At 28.7% G+C, this 12234-nt stretch overlaps 1 pseudogene; it reads right to left on the reverse strand.

Moving 5' to 3' along the window:
* Positions 1-1027: 1027 nt before the first annotated feature.
* LOC130805494 (uncharacterized) lies at positions 1028-11752 on the reverse strand (annotated as a pseudogene).
* Positions 11753-12234: the final 482 nt, after the last annotated feature.

The raw sequence follows: 12234 nt of genomic DNA on the forward strand, positions 1-12234 counted from the left end.
ATATAACATGTTCATAAAAAACTACTCACAACTTATTAAAATTATTTAAAACTAACATAAACATATTAAAAATAAATTCTAGTATAAACATACTTAATTATAATAACAATCCTAATATAGCACATAACCCATAAACATACTAACACAAATTTATACATAAGTAAAACTTAATTTTAGTTCTAGCATAATAATCCACCCAACTTTGTAACATGTTGAAAATTTATTAAACAACATACTAACAATATTTTTAGTATAACACTAGATAGATACCCGTGCCATGCACGGAGATTAAAAAAATTTGAGTTAATTTTATACTTGTATTATAATTTTTTTAAAGGTTATTAGTTAGTATTTTAAATATTATATATATATATATATATATATATATATATATATATATATATATATATATATATATATATATATATATATATATATATATTATTGAATATTTAATTTTTTGTTCAATAAAATTAGGAAAATAATAAATGGTAATACAAAATTTATCATTAATAACTTAAGTTCGTTACAATAATTAAATAATTACAACTAAATCAAAATTTTTACCATAAAAATGGCTTCATAACTTCAATATAGATCACCTTGTAACTATATTGTATGAAACACCCTGCAATATATATATATATATATATATATATATATATATATATATATATATATATATATATATATATATATATATATATATATATATATATACATATATATATATATATATACATATATATATATATATATATATATATATATATATATATACATATATATATATATATATATATATATATATATATATATATATATATATATATATATATATATATATATATGTATATATATATATATATATATATGTATATATATATATATATATATGTATATATATATATATATATATATATATATATATATATATATATATATATATATATATATATATATATATATATAATATATATTGATTAGTTATATTAATAATAAAACTATCAAAAGGAAATTACTTAAAGAATATGAACGCGTAATTTTTTACCTCATAAGTTTTGAAATACTTCTTTATATACCACATTGTCAGTAGACGACGACGACGACGTAGTTGTTTGATTATCTTTGTCAACAATAAGAATTTTAAGTCCTTTCTTACTTCTCACTCTTGATACGGCAACATAAAGTTGTCCATGACTGAATACAGGTTTAGGCAAAAATAATCCAACATGACTCAATGATTGTCCTTGACTTTTATTAATAGTCATCGCAAAACAAAGCATCAAAGGAAATTGTCTTCTTTGAAGTCTAATTGGGAGCTGTGTGGTATCTGTTGGAGTCAATGTTATCCTTGGTATGAAAACCTTTTCTCCTTTATTGCATCCCGTAAGAATAGTTGCCTCGACAATGTGATCTCCAAGCTGGTTGACTACCAATCGTGTGCCATTACACAATCCAGCTGATTGATCAATGTTTCTAAGCATCATAACAGGAGCACCAACCTTCAATTTCAGCTCATGATTTGGAAGGCCAGAGCACTTAATACTGTTTAAGTACTCTACAGAAAATGCATCGACATTAGACTCAAAACATCCATCTGCTTTATTTATAGAATCAGAACTTAAGTAAACCTTTTCGTCCCCAGGTAATAATGAAAAAACATATTCATTCACTTTCCCAACAATATCATTTGAAGGACAAAGTATGACCCTTTCTTGAAAAAAGTTTGTGTCACTTAAGTTCTCCTGTATGGATGGATATGTACTTTCAACTATGGCACCAATAGGATCTACAACATCCTTGATGAGAAATTGATCAGGAATATCAATAATGGGTTCTCCATCATTAGGTTCTCCTAGTATGCCATCACCAATCTTTAAAATCCAATCAGCGAAATCCTTTTAATCATTATCATCAACAGACTGAGTTTGCAACCTCATATTCTTTGTAAGCCTTAAAACCTTACACGAATGCCAAATGTAAGAAGAGTTTAATGATGCAAAAACTATATCTTGTCGTGTTCCTTTTGGAATAACTGGTAATACCTGCCTAAAATCACCTCCAAAAACAACTACCTTACCAGCAAATGGAGAGTCCGAAGCAATACCATTTGAATCTCGTAAAGCGTCTCGCATACTCCTGTCTAAATCTTCAAAACAATATTTGTTCGTCATAGGGGCTTCGTCCCAAATGATGAGCTTAGTCTTATTTAGCAAAGAGGTTAAATCGCTACCCGGAGTAATACCTCTACACATAGAATCAGGAGTGGCAATCAAAGGAATTCCAAATCTTGAATGTGCAGTTCTTCCTCCTGGCAGTAATAGAGAAGCAATACCTCTTGAAGCAACAGGAAGGACAATATCCCCTTTTGATCGAATAGCTGCACACAAAGTTCTCCACATAAATGTTTTACCAGTTCCGCCATGCCCATAAAGGAAAAAAGCACCACCTTTATTATCATTCATAGCCTGCATAATATCATCATATATGATCCGTTGTTCAGCAGTCAAACATTGAAATAACTGCTCATGCTCTATGCGTAGTGCTTCTCTATCATAACTTAACTCATCAGCTATGAGTCTATTAAAACTATCCTGAATTATTAATTCATCTGGAAGTAGCTCATTGCTATAATTGCGTAGTGAACAACCATTATTCTGCAGAATCTTCTCAATATCAACTAATGCATAGCATTTCAATTGTTCATCACTAAGCTTCAAATCTGTAATCATCACTTAGAAATTAATATAATACTTAATGGTTAAACATGATTAATAAAGCTATTTCTTAATTAAATTAAATAATAAAAAAAATTACCGGGAAATCGAAGTATCATGCGTTGCCTATATAGTACATCTTCTAAAAGCACATGCCATGTACTGTTCCATACAAATTCAGGTCTGGATATACTATTAGACATAAGCAAAATGGCAAATAATTTTCTTAAGTAGTGTGCAGATCCCCAAAAACTTGCCTCTAATATACCGTCAATATATTCTTTATCATCATCTAACAAACCCATTGCATAGCAAGAATCTTTAAAGGTAGGGTAGAGAACACCATTTATGGTACGAATATCTTCAAAACTTGTTGGGCCCTTAACATAGTTCAAAAGTGTGCGTAAGTAATATCGTTCCCCACATCCTGGAGATACATGATAAAGTCTACCGATAGAAAAACCTCTCTTACGAATGGTCCACTCACGCTCTTTTCTCTTCCAAACAAATTTTCCCAGAAATTCAAAATACCGAAGTTCTCTAGCTTCTTCAAATCTAGAATTACATTCCATTCAAGCCAAAAACATTGACTTATCAACCAAAGGTTTATTCAAGACATTTTCAATTGTTTCATTTTCATTGAACACAACAGTTTGTTCTCCTGGTAGGTGAAAATTCAGTCTCTCAACAGAAGGAAGCCTATAGTGAATCTCGAAGGCAAAAATTCTCCAAATAGCCTCACAAGCCGAAACATAACGACAATCATAATATTCTTTGATCTCGTCGATAGTATTATCATCGGCATTCTCATTTCGTTTCCTAACTAATCCTGCTGTTACTCTATCATTACCCTTATTAATGTACTTGAATAAATATTTAATTGCCCGAGACTGATTGCACCACTCTACATTTATGTGTGCCTGATATTTCAAAAGTAACGTAGGGTTATAAGGAACAACAAAACGATTATCAATCGACACATTGTTTTTGTCCACAGTAGCGGAGTAGCCCCCGTATCCCTTCTCCTGTACACAGGATATCCTTCATCACTTAGTACTGTAGTATTGTTGAATTGTTTTGGATATCTTTTACTACAGCTTCTATCTCTCATACACGGTGAATTTAAATTTAAGGTACCACATGGACCATGTATCATAAAGTCTTTTACATTCTCGTACAAAATGGGAAAAAGATTTTTATCTGGAATCTCTGCAGATATTATGTTGTCTACATCTTCTATTCTTGGAATTTTATCGTCTCGATGCAGAAATAATACAATGTGTGCATGTGGTAGTCCTGTTTTTTGAAATTCAACACTATAGACAACTGCAAATAAATTAAAATTAGAAGCATGTTAAATAAATTAAATCTTCTTCAATATTTATCTATAAAACGAACGAAGCAAAGTAAGTAACAAACCTGCATTGGCTTTGCCAAACAAACTTCCATTTGTAATATCTTTCAACAACTGGTCCAATTTAAGCTTGAATACTCGACAAAGTATATCTGGTCTATCTTCAGGACGCAAATTTCTCTTCTTAACGAATCTAGAAATTTCAGGCCATTTGGAATTACACGTGAATGTAATGAACAGGTCCGGATATCCATATGTCTTGCAAATTCCCATAGCATCATGATATAGTTCAGTCATAAAACGATCACCTCCATGGAAGGTAGATGGCAACACAACACGACGACCAGTATTAGATAAATCTGGAATACCATTAGAATTTGAATCAAGCAGGCTATTATAATTTTCAGCCCTTAATAGCGTTTGATTTTTACGGACAAAAAATAGCCTTTCTGATTCAATCATTGTCCACCCATCAACGAAAAACTGTTGAAATAATTTTCCAGATCGTAAAATTGTATCTGCTTCATTTTCCCTATCCATCAGTCTATAGGCAAACCATTCACGCATGGTTAATTTGATCCTTTGATTAGAATTCGATGAAGAGTAAGACTCCAATCCTCTATGATTTATACCAATTCTATACCCATCTTCTCCATATACAAAAATTAAGGGATATTGTAAAGCTAGATATGAGGGGTGCAACTCACTAATACGCTTCAATAATCCACTTCGATTCTCAATAATTATGTCTCTCTCTTCACACGAACTGCCAATATCTCTTACAATAAGGGCAGCTACTTCAGATGCAGATGGCATATTATATGTCCTACAATCTGTAGCTCTTTTCCCAATCAACTTTAATTGAATGTTAACCTCATTATTCAAGTCAATTCTGTCTCTTGCCATTCTGTATACCTTAGCATACGGGTTAAATTCATCAATCATTTGTTTTAATTTTTCCAACAAAACATCATCAAATTCCTTCGTAGTTTTAGAACTGAAATGAATGGTCAAAAAATACATTAATATATTTTACTTAAACATAAATTATAATATTAAAAAATAATTTATTGTAAATTACCTAAAAGCACGTTTTCTGTTTTCAATCTCATTTTCAGTATCTACGATGTATAATTGTTGAAACTTTGCTGTATTTCCTTCTGTTGGCAACAAACTACCAATTCTATGGTAATTTTGACCTCCTAGTCTAAAAGAATATGGCCCTCGACCTTTGTTAACAGTATTATCTACTCGACGTCCCATTGATGTAAATGCAAACATCATGTTGAACGCACGTATATTTTCAACAAAATATCTACTCCTAGAATCTTTCCTGTTCAATAAATCCTCCAAAAATCTCGGTGGATTTTTAAGTGTAGGAATTTGAACTTTGCCTTTCATACAGCATAATGAAAACTTTGCATTTTTCAATGATCCATCCTTCCGCGCTCTTTCGTTTGCCCACATAAAGGCCAAACAATACTCACATTTAAAGTCAGGATCTCCAACATCAAAATACACTGTAAAAAGAATATTACACATTAAATATTAATAAATTACTAAAAGCTAATTTATATATATATATATATATATATATATATATATATATATATATATATATATATATATATATATATATATATATATATATATATATATATATATATATATATATATATATATATATATATATATATATATATATATATATATATATATATATATTACCTTCAACATCTGTTCTTGTAAATTTTTCATCATCTAAAAAAATAAATAAAAATTAATTTTATTAGTATGATGTACAAAGTAATGTATAAGTTCACTGCATATTTTTTTCTTAACTCAAAAATTTATATGACATCAACTCTATTTAATATTGGGATATTATAGAACGTTATACATAACACTTACCTATATCAATACTATTTTCTAAATGAGAATCATTTAAGTCAAGAACGTTGGTTGTATGTCTTTTGATGAAATTTCTACCAATAGTATACTTTCCAGCCCGAGTAAGTTTGTTTGAGCATACTTGAGGATAAGTGGGTATAGAATGCGCCGTTGATTTTTGTAATTGCGATAAATCAACTACTATAAATCAAAGAATAAAAAACTATTATTAATAAAAGTCATAAGTCTATTAATAAAATGTACATTAATTATTTTTTTCATCATACTTACAATCCATATTAAAACTGGTAATATTTTTTAGTCATGTGAGAATTACCTGAAAATAAACCTTCATTGTCTGGGTTATAGGCTTGGTGCGCAGTATGACGATGTTTTGAACGTGGATGAGAAAAATCGACTGTACAAATGATAAAATATTAGATATAAAATATAATTCCTAAACATTAAAAATTATATTTTATAAAATATTTATATGCTAAATTGTAAACTATTTAATTCATTATTGTTATCCCATTTGATTTTCGAACAATATTTATCAATCATTCTTACACCATCCTTAACAAATAACAATGATCCAATTATAAAGATTATGAAATTATTTTACACCATCCTTAATAAATAACAATGATCCAATTATAAAGATTATGAAATTATTTATTTATTTCCCCTTTCCTAAAGATCATCTTTTAATCTATTTTTATTAAAAGTAATTTTTTTTTAACATGTAATCATTTATAATCAAGTATAATTAATGATATTTAAGATTAAAATAATTGATTGAAAAATATATCAAAATCACATAAGACAATAATAATGGATAAGAGAAAATAGCAAAGTGTGATATTATTTGATTCGTCTAGATTTAATTTTTATTAATACAATTTTTTACAATATTAAATTATCTACAATCATAAATATTAGTAATTTAAACAATATATTAATTTGTTTATAAAATAAATGAAAAAACAATAACAGAAAATACCGACGTGGGTATCAGAAAATGTAATAGCTCAATGCTAATAATAATTACCTTAACCTGCTTATCAATTAACTCTTTAGCAGTAACTTGTAATTCTTTCTTCACTTGTGAATCAAAAAGAACAAAAGTGGATTGCCCAACACCATCCGAAACACGCACAAAAATCTTGTACCTTTAATTCACATTGATGGAATTTAGATTAGTTGAGTGTATTATTGAATTTTTACTTGTTTTACTTGTTAATCAATAGAAGTCAAAAGCCAAAAATTTTATGTAAATTATTTACCTTGGCCAAACAAATAGAATAGGTACTTTGCATGTAAGACAACTCATGGAACCATCTGACTCTTTTTGAACAGCATCATAGCATTTGTAACATGATGAATAAGACCATTCGTGCTCACAATCAATAGATGTGATTGTGCCATATGTGACATAGTAACCTTCCTGTAGTTTACAATTTGCATACAATTCAGTGGTTTAGTTTTGTATTTAAGATTCTTATAAATTAAAGTTGTAAATATAACCTTTTGCAGCAGCACTATATCCTTCAATTGCACAGCCTCATGATTATGAAGAAATATTAACTCTGATGATTTTAAACTGTGATTAGACTCATCAAGCAATGATCGTTGAATTATTGAACCGTCGTTGAGTTTCCTTCTGTTGAATGAAATAAAACAGTAATTGATGGTGCATTTTGTTAGGTATTTTAATTTGGTACATGTTTAATTTGGGGCTTGGTATTAATTTCTAGATTTTTCAGATGCACACATTTACTAATCCCCAATGCATAATTAAATAAGTTTTAAATGATTTTTATACCTGTTTTTAAATTCATGCACTTCATGAATATCAGGTTCAATGGTGAGTCGCGTTATGAACATTGAATTGGTCAATGATGTCGTACCTAATACATATGGATAAAGAGTTATTAAATAAGATAAGTATTTTCTTAATCATGCAACATTCAATCAGGTATTTTAAAATGATTATTACCTCTCCATAATTTGACTTTTGCATATTGAATAATAATCACAAAAGATTTATTATTCTCAGGTTTGGATACGTAACTATAAATTTCCTCTGCATATTGTTCCCAAAACCTTCCTGAAATTTGGTTGTTCCTACATCGAACACAAGGTTTAAATAATTATTTAATCTCAATTTTTCTGTAATTTAATTTTAATAAAATATGATATTAAAATGACTTACTCCTCATCAATCAGTTCAAGGTTGATTGATAATTTGAAACCATCATTTACATTACTATATGCAGTTACTTCTGCAATTATGTCTGTGTAGAAGAAGTAAAAGGTCAATATTTATGCTATTTAATGTTTTGCAATCAGTTCAATGTATTAGAATTGTTGGTAAACCTGTCAATACTGTTGTGTCATATTTCAAAGCAAGTATGTCATTGAAATTGGCAAAATTAAATCGGTCTGCTGGAATTGTTATGTCATTGCATCTTCTTATGACAGAGTTCTTGAGAAAAATTATCTTGTGATTGTGTTTAGTTGGTTTATAGTCTCCAATATTTTCGGTCACTTTAAACCTTGTGATATAGTAATGTTCTCCCTCCTTGATTTTATCTTGATGAGCAGATAATACATACTTTGAGATAATAGCTTGAATTCTAGTACCCTGTAAATTAACATTTTTTCATCAGTTAAATAAATAGTAAATAAAACCAAAACATGTACGATAGTCTATTATGTAAAACATGAATTTGCTAAACCTCTTCATCAATAAGAATTGTATGGATGCCGTTCACTTCACCATTCTGTTCATATGTTTTCCATTGATAAATTGCTTTGATTTTTATTCTCCATGTTCCGGTTTCTCCCACAATATTTCTAATCATGTGGTAGCTTTGAGCCATAGGAATAATTTGTGCTAAAAAACTGAAATGAATGACAAAGGGCTAAAATTATTGAAGTGTTTGATAGGTGAATGCCAAAGGGCTAAAATTTTTGGAGTTTGATAGGTGAATGACAAAAGGTTAAAATTCTTCATGCATTTATAGCATGAAAGCAGGGTTCAATAATCCTAAAATTTTCTGTAATGTTATTTTTGTATTATTCTCCAAGTTAATTTTGTTCTATTTCCAAATTAAAATATCTGAAAATAAAATCCTCTCAATTTTCCCCAAATAGAACCCTAAAAATCAAATTTAGACTTCACTGTAATTTTATTGCTTCTCTTATGACTTGTCTGATTTAATATCTAAAATCAGTATAATAATTATTAATAATTTCTGTATTTTAGGAAATGATATTGTAATTATACAGAATTTATTGACAATATTACAGGAAATTTGTAATTATATATTTTATATTGACAATGTTACAGAAAATTAGGTGTTGGTTGTTAATAATTTCTGTATTTTAGGAAATGATATTGTAATTATACAGAATTTATTGACAATATTATAGAAAATATGTAATTATATAATTTATATTGACAATATTACAGAAAATTACAGATTGGTTGTAAATAATTTCTGTATTTAGGAAATGATATTGTAATTATACAGAATTAATGACAATATTATAGAAAATATGTAATTATATATTTTATAATTACAGTATTACAGAAAATTTTAGAAGATAACGTTTATGTATTTCAGCATTCATATGGGCGGGAAACTAATGAAGGACAGGCTGACATGTGTCAGTCTGTTTCTTCATTAGTATAATTAATGATACTTAGTATAAACATAATCATAAATTCATCAACCAAATTTTCTTAATTAATCATGCCCAATATATTTCATACTTTGCATATTATAAAGTAAATATAATGTAAAATTTCCACATAAAAAGTAGAGTAATAAATTATACCATACTATCATCAAGGATTACTACTAAATACAAATTCGGAAAATGGATTGTGTGATCCTCCAAGCTCCAATGCTCCAAAGCCCAATACTCTAAAATGATAATCTTCAAGTACCCAAAATTATACCCAATTATGCTTCTTCTTCTTGATTTTCTTCAACTAATTAATTTTAGGGAATTAGTATATGACTTTATAAAGTGAATTTAGGAGAAAATGGAGAAAAAATTAGTGGGTTTATTTTGCACAAAGGCCACGTCTAACAAGAGGGAAAACATAGGTTGATTTTTCTTCCCACTTTTGCAAGATTGACTATGTAGTTAAATAGGCTAAGTTAAGGTATGGTTGTTGAGATATTTTGATAAAGAAAATCAAGTAAACATGGCCTATGTTGCTAGAATAACCTCTAAGATAAGGAGGGTATCGTGTTGGGATTATTTTTTTTCCAATTTGGTTTACTTGCATAAGTAAACAAGATTAAAATATTGGATAGGTTTTGAGTTATTAGTATTAGGTAGTTAGGATTAGTTTAGGTGTAAAAACAAGCTTAAAAGTGTAATTAAATTTAGTATTATAATTACACTAGTTTTAAAATAGTTTAAGTGAAAGTGTTAACTTCGTTAAAATAATTGTTAACGGAATTAATTAGGAATTAAGCATCTAAAACGTAAAGCTTTAGTGAATCGTAAGTTAATTAAATAATTTTGAAAATTTTGTAGTATATAAATTAGTATTTAAAACTTTTGGGCTCAAAAAGAATATTTTAGAAATTTAAAATTTTGAGTTCGAAATAATTTAAAGAAATCAGACACGTATTGAAAATTTAAAGGAGTATCGAATTGTATATAAAAATTGAATCTTGAGGAAATAATGTTATGATGACTAAACTATATTGGAGTTAAGGATTATGAATTAAGAATTTATTGGGAAAAATTAATCGGATGATTAATGGGAAATTTCGAGTCTGTTACAATTTGTCTACCCAAACTTCATGCAGCATTGAAGAAAAATTACCAACACAATAAGAAAACAACATATATAAGAATCTTTCTTTGAACAATGAATAAATGTAAATCAAAAATTAAAAAGAAGAATAATTCAACTATATCACCCAAAATCAGAGGGTTTTGATTTTGGTTTCTTTGAAAAAGTTGAGAAACAATGTTGATCAAGAATTAGAATTGGATTAGTGCATTATATAACTAACAAGAATTAGAATCAACGAGAATAAGAATCAAAATTCAGATTTTGGCTATAATTGATAATTGATTAAGTGCATTGTAACACCCCGAGATTTTTATAACGCTATTAATTAATATTTTAAATAACTTTTGGAGATTTTACAATTATATATTAAATTGTTTGAATTTGTTTTAATAAATTTCTTTCATATCTGAAAATAAATATTAACACATTTATACTAAAAATAAATTACGATTTCTAAGATAAAGAGGTTTGAATTATATGATTATAATTGTATCAAAAATAAAAGTACGAGTAAAACGAATGTGTGTTTTTCTTAGTTGGGCCTTATGAGACAATTAATCTAGGAAATTAATTAATTAATTAATTAAATGAGTTAGGGTTTTACTTTTTAAGTGAGACCAGACCCTTTAATGAGCCGCACACTTCCTCCCTTCTCCCTTCCCTCTCTCAATTCCTTTTCCCTCTCACTCACGGTTCAGTCCACAAACAACCAAGCAGCAGCAGTTCCTCCCTTCCCCACCAGCAAACAGCCGACAACACCTCACAAACAGCCAGCAACAGCCCTCCACGCAACCAGCCAGCAGCAGCCCGGTTTCCTCCCTCCTAGCAGCAGCCACGGCTGCCTTTTTGTCCCCCAACAGCAGCAGGCTGCTGTAACACCAAGTATAGCACCACCACGAAGCTTTCCTCCACCATTTTGTGCTCCACTCCACCACAACTACCACCTATACCTTCACCCATTTCTAGTTCCCCCTTTGTGAGTCATCTCCTCTTTTCTCTAATTTATTTCTAGTTTTTAATTGGAGTTTTATTAAGTATATTGAGTTTGATGTTGGTTTGTATTAATTTCATTGAATTTTTTTGTGGGTAAGAGTTTGATGGATGAATTGAACATGTTTATGACTTAGAGTTTGAAGTATGATTTGAAATTATGGGTTATGTGTTGATTTTGTATTAGTTCTTTGAATCTTAGTATGGGTAGTAATTAAAGATGTTATCTTTGAACATGAAATGACTAGGGTTTGGATTTAGAGATGAAATTACTAATGATTTGTGTTTTGTGCTATATTTGGTGATGATTGATTAAATAACCTTAAAAATTATTTTTTAAGACTTAGTCGATTGGTTATTGTCGTGATAATTAGTTTTGTTGATGATTTTAGTTGACGATGGAAGTGATTTTGGTATTCAAATTGGGAACAATAGTTGCTATTGTTATGGTT

Source organism: Amaranthus tricolor, chromosome 2, assembly GCF_026212465.1.
Source record: "Amaranthus tricolor cultivar Red isolate AtriRed21 chromosome 2, ASM2621246v1, whole genome shotgun sequence".
In the NCBI taxonomy this organism is placed as follows: domain Eukaryota; kingdom Viridiplantae; phylum Streptophyta; class Magnoliopsida; order Caryophyllales; family Amaranthaceae; genus Amaranthus; species Amaranthus tricolor.